General features: G+C 48.6%; 1 pseudogene; it reads right to left on the bottom strand.

Moving 5' to 3' along the window:
* Positions 1-7298: 7298 nt before the first annotated feature.
* On the bottom strand, positions 7299-7415 carry LOC136646260 (5S ribosomal RNA; annotated as a pseudogene).
* Between the last annotated feature and the right edge of the window lie 307 nt (positions 7416-7722).

Raw genomic sequence — 7722 nt, 5'->3', positions numbered from 1 at the left:
AGATCCCAGATGGTGGTACTGGGGGACTCCTGTTTGGCATCCTGGCCCTTGAGATGTGGGGTGCCGCAGGGCTCTATATTGTCCCCCATGTTGTTTAACATCTACATGAAACTGCTGGGAGAGGTCATCTGGGGATTTGGAGTTGGGTGCCATAAATATGCTGATGACACTCAGCTCTGTCTCTCCTTTCCGCCGAACTCCAGGGTGGCTGTCTCTGTCCTGGAGCAGTGCCTGGAGGCAGTTGGGATCTGGATGAAGGCGAACAAGCTGAAATTAAATCCAGACAAGACAGAGGTCCTCCTTGTGCAGGAATCCACGATGCGGGTGCTGGACTATCGCCTTACTCTGAATGGGGTTGCACCCCTCCCCATGAAAGAGCAGGTTTGCAGCTTGGGGGTTCTCCTGGACTGGCAGCTCCTTCTGGATGTCCAGGTGTCGGCTGTGGCCAGGGGTACCTTTACCTAGCTTCGGCTGGTGCACCAGCTGCAGCCGTACCTGTCTTGGGCGGATCTGGTTGCGGTGGTCCATGCCTAAGTGACATCAAGATTAGATTATTGTAATGCGCTCTACGTGGGGCTGCCCCTGAAGACGGTCCGGAAGCTACAGCTAGTGCAGAATGCGGCGGCTCGTGTAGTTGCTGGAGGTTTGACTCTGTCATGCCACTGCTCCGGCGGCTGCACTTGCTGCCTATTTGTTTCCGGGCTGAATTCAAGGTGCTTATTTTGACCTTTAAAGCCATAAACGTCTTGGGATCAGTGTATTTGAGAGACAGCCTGCTTCCGTATAGTCCGGTCCATTCTCTGAGATCATCAGAAGGGGCCCTGTTGGTTGTGCCATCATTGAGAGTGGTGAAGGGGTTGGCGGCCAGAAACAGGGCCTTTTCGGTGGTGGCGCCTGCACTGTGGAATTCCCTCCCCTTTGAGTTGAGAACAGCTTCCTCGTTATTGACGTTCCGGCAGGGCCTGAAGACTTTTTTTATTCAGGAAAGGCTTCGAGGCGCTATAAGGGCTGCTTTTTAAATTATGTCTTTTACTGTGTGTTTTTATCTGCTGATGGTATTATATGTTTTAATTGTTATTTTTTTAAATGTTTATTGTATTTTACTTTGTTTTGTATTTTAATTTTGATTGTTAGCCACCTTGGGTGACCTTCGGGGAGAAAGGCGGAATATAAATAAAATAAATAAATAAAATTAATAATGGAGGGGTGCTCAAACCCTGGCCCAGGGGCCACTTGTGGCTCTCAGGGACTCCCGATCCATCCCACAAGGAGCCCCGGTCTCCAATTAGCCTCTGACCCTCCGTAGACTTGCTGGAGCCTGTACTGGTCCGACGAAACTACTCTCAGCGTGAGGGCTGACTGTTTGACCTCTTGCGCGAGCTGTGGGCTGAGGACTCCCTCCGCTGCTTGCTGTTTCACATCTGTGAAACAGCAGTGGCAGCAAAGGAAAGGCCAGCCTTGCTTTGTGCAAGGTCTTTTATAGGGCTTGAGCTATCATGAGATCTTCATTCATTCGTATAAGTTCCATCTCTAATCTATTCATTTATGTAAGCTTATTCAAATTTGAAATGTAAATTAATTCTTTTTTCCCTGACCCTCTACACAGTGTTAGAGAGGTGAGAGGTTAGAGAGGTTAGAAATGTCCTCCTACCAAAAAGTTTGGACACCCCTGAGTTAATGCAACACATACACTGAATGAACAAACAAGTAGGCAGCTCCTCCTCAAGAAAGCTGAATGCATAACCTCTTTCAGTCATCCAACACAACAGGCATTTAGTGAAGTAGTAATTTAAATTAACGGGCGTTCTCCTTAAGCAACACTGGTTCATACAATCAGATTTGCTGTTAGCTGTAGCCCCGTGAAGCTCTCTGAACATAACAGAGGTTTGCAGAGAGGTACATTTCAAGAGTAAAGCAACAAATTGCAAGCCTTTGAAAGATTATGATTTTCCCCATTCTCTCCCCCTCCCTACCCTATGGATCAAAGAAACTCTTGAGATGTTTAGAAACTCCTACAATATACAAAAAATGCTCACACCACCATACTTCTCAGGACTATCAGGCAGGATCCGAGCTCTGGAGTCAAGCTCAACGGTTAACAAGATCTTTTGAAGTCATGGGAGTGTTGATGCCTGGGGGGGAAACAGACACAGTGGTGAGTCAGAGATTCTCAGGAATACCCCTGTAATGAGGCTGACCATTCTCTTTGGAGAGTTCTGGTCAAACGAACAACTTTGTGGAAGTAAGTTCTCAAAGTTTTGATATTGCCAGAAACTCCCAAAGGCAAACGGCTTTCTTAAGCAATGTGTGGAGTCCATGTCCACCTTTTAAAGCAGTACAGTTTTCAGTGTGAACCACAGCTCTGTGCGGTCAGACATTATTTTTACTTTATTTTTCTGCGAGAGACTTCGAAAACACATTCATTCTCCACTACGTCGCCTCTTGCCTCCACTCAGGGCTGGACTGTTAATGGGTGTTAAAACGTAGGAGCCCATGAAATATGGTGCCTTACAAGGGCAGACTTACAGCCAAATCCTGAGCTGCCTGGAGCGCGGGACTGCCACAGTGCTGAAAATGGCTGCTGCGGCACCCTGAGCACTACCAGGTAGCCGCCAGCAGCTCCTCGGGGGAAAGGGACATTTGTCCCCTTCCCTTGGGTAAGGAAAGTAGCCCTGCAATGGGACTATTTGATTTTGCAGCAGCTCTGGATCTGCCGCAGAATCAAGGAGTTCCATGTCAGGCCCCGCGGCCCAACAGGGAGCTCAGGATCCAGCGGAGCTCCCACCCCCCCTCCTACCTCGCTCCCTTCCCCTGGTACATCTCCTCCCCACCCTCTCTGCACCCTCCCCAACTCCCCCCACCCCAGAACACCTCCTCCCTGCCTTCCCTTGATGCCCCCACCTACCTCTCCACCACCCCACAGTTTGGGTGACCCCTTTTCCACTGGTTTTCCACTGGCAGTAACCCAGTGCAAGCTCACTCTGGGCCAGCTCCAGTGGTGAACCAATGCTAAGTGTGCACCAGCATGCAGAGTTCAGGACTGGGCTCTTACCTGGTTGTTCCTATCTGTGGAGACTGTTTGCTGTTTCAAGAATGGGCTTCCTTTAAAATTCCCTGAAGCTCAGAATAGGGTAACTGCCCTTTCATTAATAAGAAATAGCAGAGCGCACACCATTCCATGAAATATTTACCTGTTAGATGTTACAGGGTCAATTCATTATTTCTGTTTATTTCAATTCTATGCTTGGGATCATTAGGAAGGGTATTGAGAACAAAACGGCTAATATTATAATGCCGTTGTACAAATCGATGGTAAGGCCACACCTGGAGTATTGTGTCCAGTTCTGGTCGCCGCATCTCAAAAAAGACATAGTGGAAATGGAAAAGGTGCAAAAGAGAGCGACTAAAATGATTACGGGGCTGGGGCACCTTCCTTACGAGGAAAGGCTACGGCGTTTGGGCCTCTTCAGCCTAGAAAAGAGACGCCTGAGGGGGGACATGATTGAGACATACAAAATTATGCAGGGGATGGACAGAGTGGATAGGGAGATGCTCTTTACACTCTCACATAACACCAGAACCAGGGGACATCCACTAAAATTGAGTGTTGGGAGAGTTAGAACAGACAAAAGAAAATATTTCTTTATTACTCAGCATGTGGTTGGTCTGTGGAACTCCTTGCTACAGGATGTGGTGCTGGCGTCTAGCCTGGACGCCTTTAAAAGGGGATTGGACAAGTTTCTGGAGGAAAAATCCATTATGGGGTACAAGCCATGATGTGTATGTGCAACCTCCTGATTTTAGAAATGGGTTATGTCAGAATGCCAGATGCAAGGGAGGGCACCAGGATGAAGTCTCTTGTTATCTGGTGTGCTCCCTGGGGCCGCTGTGAGATACGGGAAGCTGGACTAGATGGGCCTATGGCCTGATCCAGTGGGGCCGTTCTTATGTTCTTATGTTCTAAAGCATTCAGGAAACAATGCATTCATACATGAGTATGTGGTGCTGGTCGCTGGCCAGGGGAGCATGGGTCAGACCAGAAACATGTCTATTTGCTGAAGTGATGGCCTCTCAGATCCACAGGATGGTCACATTTCTTGATTGAACCATGAGAACACCTGCCCTTCATTGAATTTTGGAGTTCAGTGTTCCAAATTTGAACAGAGGCAGGTGTACTCCTTCCATTCAAATCAAGTTTTCACACCTCCAAAATTCATGGTTTCATATCTCCAAAGGTCCTCACCAAATCCATGTTTGAATTCAATCTAGGAGGCATTGCTAATGAGCCAACAGACCTCCAAGTAAGTCACTGCACTCTCTGTGAGGTGGAAAAACTGAAGAAGAAACCAGCAAATGTCTACAACTAGCAACAGAGGACATCCTGATGGAGTCACCCCACACAAAATCTCATAGGATCATATGGGGTAAAAGTCTATAAAAACCCTGAACACTAGAAACACTTGTTCTTCACTCCATCATCCATTTCCCCCACCTTGCTACTGTGGATCATCAGCATAGTATATTAAATCACTGGGTTACCAGCCCCCATCCTAGCAGCCAGGATAACAACCTATAACCCTCTTTCCTTTCAGGCTTCTCTCCTTCTATCTTCCTGAAAGCAACCTAAGCTGCTAAGCCACAAAGGGCACAATCCTAACTAGAGGCTGGTGCAAGTCCCTTGATTTGCACGTTTGTGCCTCCTTGTGAGGCAGCTGGGTGGGTGCAGGGACATGCACCGGCCCACAGAGGCTGCATTCAACTTCCACGCCAACACAGGGAGGGAAGATTGCATTGGCTGAGCTTGGATGACGCAGGGGTCTGGGGAGGGTGGGGAGGAGGTGGGAGGGTGGCGTTCTGGGTGGGGGGAGGGCAATCCAGGGGGCGGGCAGGTGGGGAGCGGGAGGCAGGGTCGGGACCCCGCAGTTATGCCGAATCCCAACCCTGTCCCTGAGCAGCGCAGAGCAACACCAAGCCACTCCGTTCTCCTCGGACTTGCGTCACCTCCTGACAACCTGTTCTGCCTCTGCAAAAGCGGAAGCGGAGCGCGATTGCCCCACTCTCCCTTTCCCTGACCTGGGGAGCCCTGCAGGCGCTTGCACAGGGCTCCCCGCACACAGGGACGGCTGCTGCAGGGATTGGAGGGTGCACCCCAATCCCTGCAGCCCCGTCAGAAGGGAAAGCGGAGCGATCGTGCTCTGCTTCCAGTTTTGCGGAGCAGGGCGCGATCGCTTCGCTTTCACTTTTCCTGACTTGGGGAGCCCTGCCGAAGGTTGCGCAGGGCTCCCTGCACCCCTGGGAGGCTGCAGGAGGCTTGGGCAAGGCTTGGGCTGCCTTCCCCCTTAAGGGGGCAGAGGCCAGGACCCACAGGCTGGGGCACTGCGATGCCCCACTTTGAATACCACTGCTCTAGAGGTTCTGGAACGGAACCCTAGTGGATAATGAGACATGACCAGTATACAGATTCTGACCCCAGACTGGAGGTAAACTGGAAGCGCCTTTCAAAAGCCTCTGGGAGGTCCTCTGAAGCACGGATTTCAGTATCTGTGCCTGAATTTGGTATTCATAGGGGGTCCAGAAATGGATTTGCTATAGACACTGAGCCCCACCCCCCGGACTGGGCTAGACAAATTGAGCAATGTCCAAACTCAGTATAAGGCAACTCTATATCAAAAGAATACTGGACATTTTGCTCAGTGGTGTAACTATAGGGAGTGCAAAGCACTAAGTTTTGCAGGAAGCCTCACCACAGTGTGCAAGGGACCCCTTCCCTTTGGAGCTATTCTGGGTGGGGGGGAGCAAAATGGAGGCTCCGAAGGGGAGGGGCCACTTGCACACCACAGTGAGGTTCCCTGCAAAACTTAGTGCTTTGCATCCCCTCCAGCTACACCACTGATTTTGCTCTTTGCACAATGCAGATATTTTGTTTATTATTGAATACAGCGATTGTATTCCTTCTGTATGGAAAAATCCCTGCTATTCTTGTCTTTGTATCCTTTTTTTTGATCATTTGACTATTTCTTCCCCTCCTGTTCTGAGCAAAAGCCTGTCTTCCTAATCGTTCCAGCTGGAATACACCAAGCTAATGCTGAACATTACTAATTTTCAAAACAAATTTCTTATCACAAGAGAGTACAGACAGCAAACATTTAATGAAGCAACAAGAGATTTCTCAGCCAAAGCCAAAATGCCAGAGCCTTTGACCTCCCTGCGTTCTTTTTTTAAAAAATCTTTGACGTCATGGTGGCCAAAAATATAACAAGTACATAAATTTAGGAGAGAAATAATGGTTATATCGATATGTACGGAGTAATATTCTGAACCACAAGCGTGATTGACGATAAGACCAGCTGAGGTTATCGCCTGATGCTTCTCAATGGATTGATTCTAGGATAATTAATTCAGCTGAAATGCCTTTCTCCAAGAACTACCTTTTCAGCACAATTTCAAGCTCCGTTTCAAACTCAGGAAAGCCTGTTCAAGTCTCTAGGGTGTTTTGACACATAAAAGCAGCAGCACAGGTCAAAGTGAGTCATGCTGCAAGTCAGGGCTGGCCCAACTGGAGAGGCAGACAAGGCGAGTTCCATCATCCCAGGAGTGCAAACGTTGGCTATGGTCATCTCATGGATGGACAACTACTGCCTGGGCTTTGGGAGGAGACACCCATAGGCAGACTATCAGTGGAGTGATATCTCCAGAAATATTCAGGGGGCATAATCAAGAACTATCTAAACTCCAGAGGGTGGCCAGGAATACATCTACTTAGGGTAGAAATAATGCCATGGGCAGCCCATTCCTACCTAAATTTCTGCATGGCAATGGAGTGGCACCAGTGCAGCTTCCGCTACATTCCGCAGGAGATTGTAGGCTACTGGGGGTCTTCTCGGGGTAAAGAGACATTTGTCTCCTTGTCCCAGGGTTAGCCCCAACAACTGCTATGGGGCAACATGGACCTGTGCCAGCGCTATTGCTGGTGCAAGTCTGCATTTTTTTGTGCAGATGGGTGACACTCAGGTAGGGGGTTGAAGCCAAACCTGCTCCCCGCCCAGTACCAATCTGCCCATCTCTCTCCCCATAAGATAAAATTTATTTTAAAAAAATAAAGGCAAACAAGAGAAAATACGTGTTTACTTAACAGATGCAGGCTGCAATCCTAACCACACTTTCCTAAGAGTAAGCCCCATTGAACAAAATGGGACTTACTTCTGAGTAGAACTGGTTAGGATTGTACCCCCAGATACACAAAAACTTAAGTGGATATGATTGGTTGGCAACCTTCAGTCTCGAAAGACTATGGTATAAGCCTACAGCACCCAGTATTCCCAGGCGGTCTCCCATCCAAGTACTAACCAGGCCTGACCTTGCTTAGCTTCTGAGTTCAGATGAGATCAGGCATCTGCAGGGTAACAGTTGCTACCTAAGTGGATATGGTAGAGAAAATATTTATAAAATTGCTCTGTTTTGGGCAGTCATGCAGGGCCAATGAGAGGGGGAAGCAGGGGGGTAAATTGTACTCAGAAGCTTTTTGGGGGAAGAAAGGGCCACCAAATGGAGGAGATCTCCATTGATGTATTATGCAGCAGGGCTTGTACTTGCAGTAAAATTATATCAAGACAGAGCACCCCAATTTGCACAACTTTAGAGGAAAGGAGATACACGGATGCTTGTGCCTGACGGCCCCCCAAGCTGGAACTGACCTTGTGGCACACCTCGATTGTGAGTAGT

The sequence above is a fragment of the Tiliqua scincoides genome, chromosome 3 (assembly GCF_035046505.1).
Source record: "Tiliqua scincoides isolate rTilSci1 chromosome 3, rTilSci1.hap2, whole genome shotgun sequence".
Classification (NCBI taxonomy): Eukaryota; Metazoa; Chordata; class Lepidosauria; order Squamata; family Scincidae; genus Tiliqua; species Tiliqua scincoides.
This window is presented reverse-complemented; position numbering and strand designations above follow the sequence as displayed.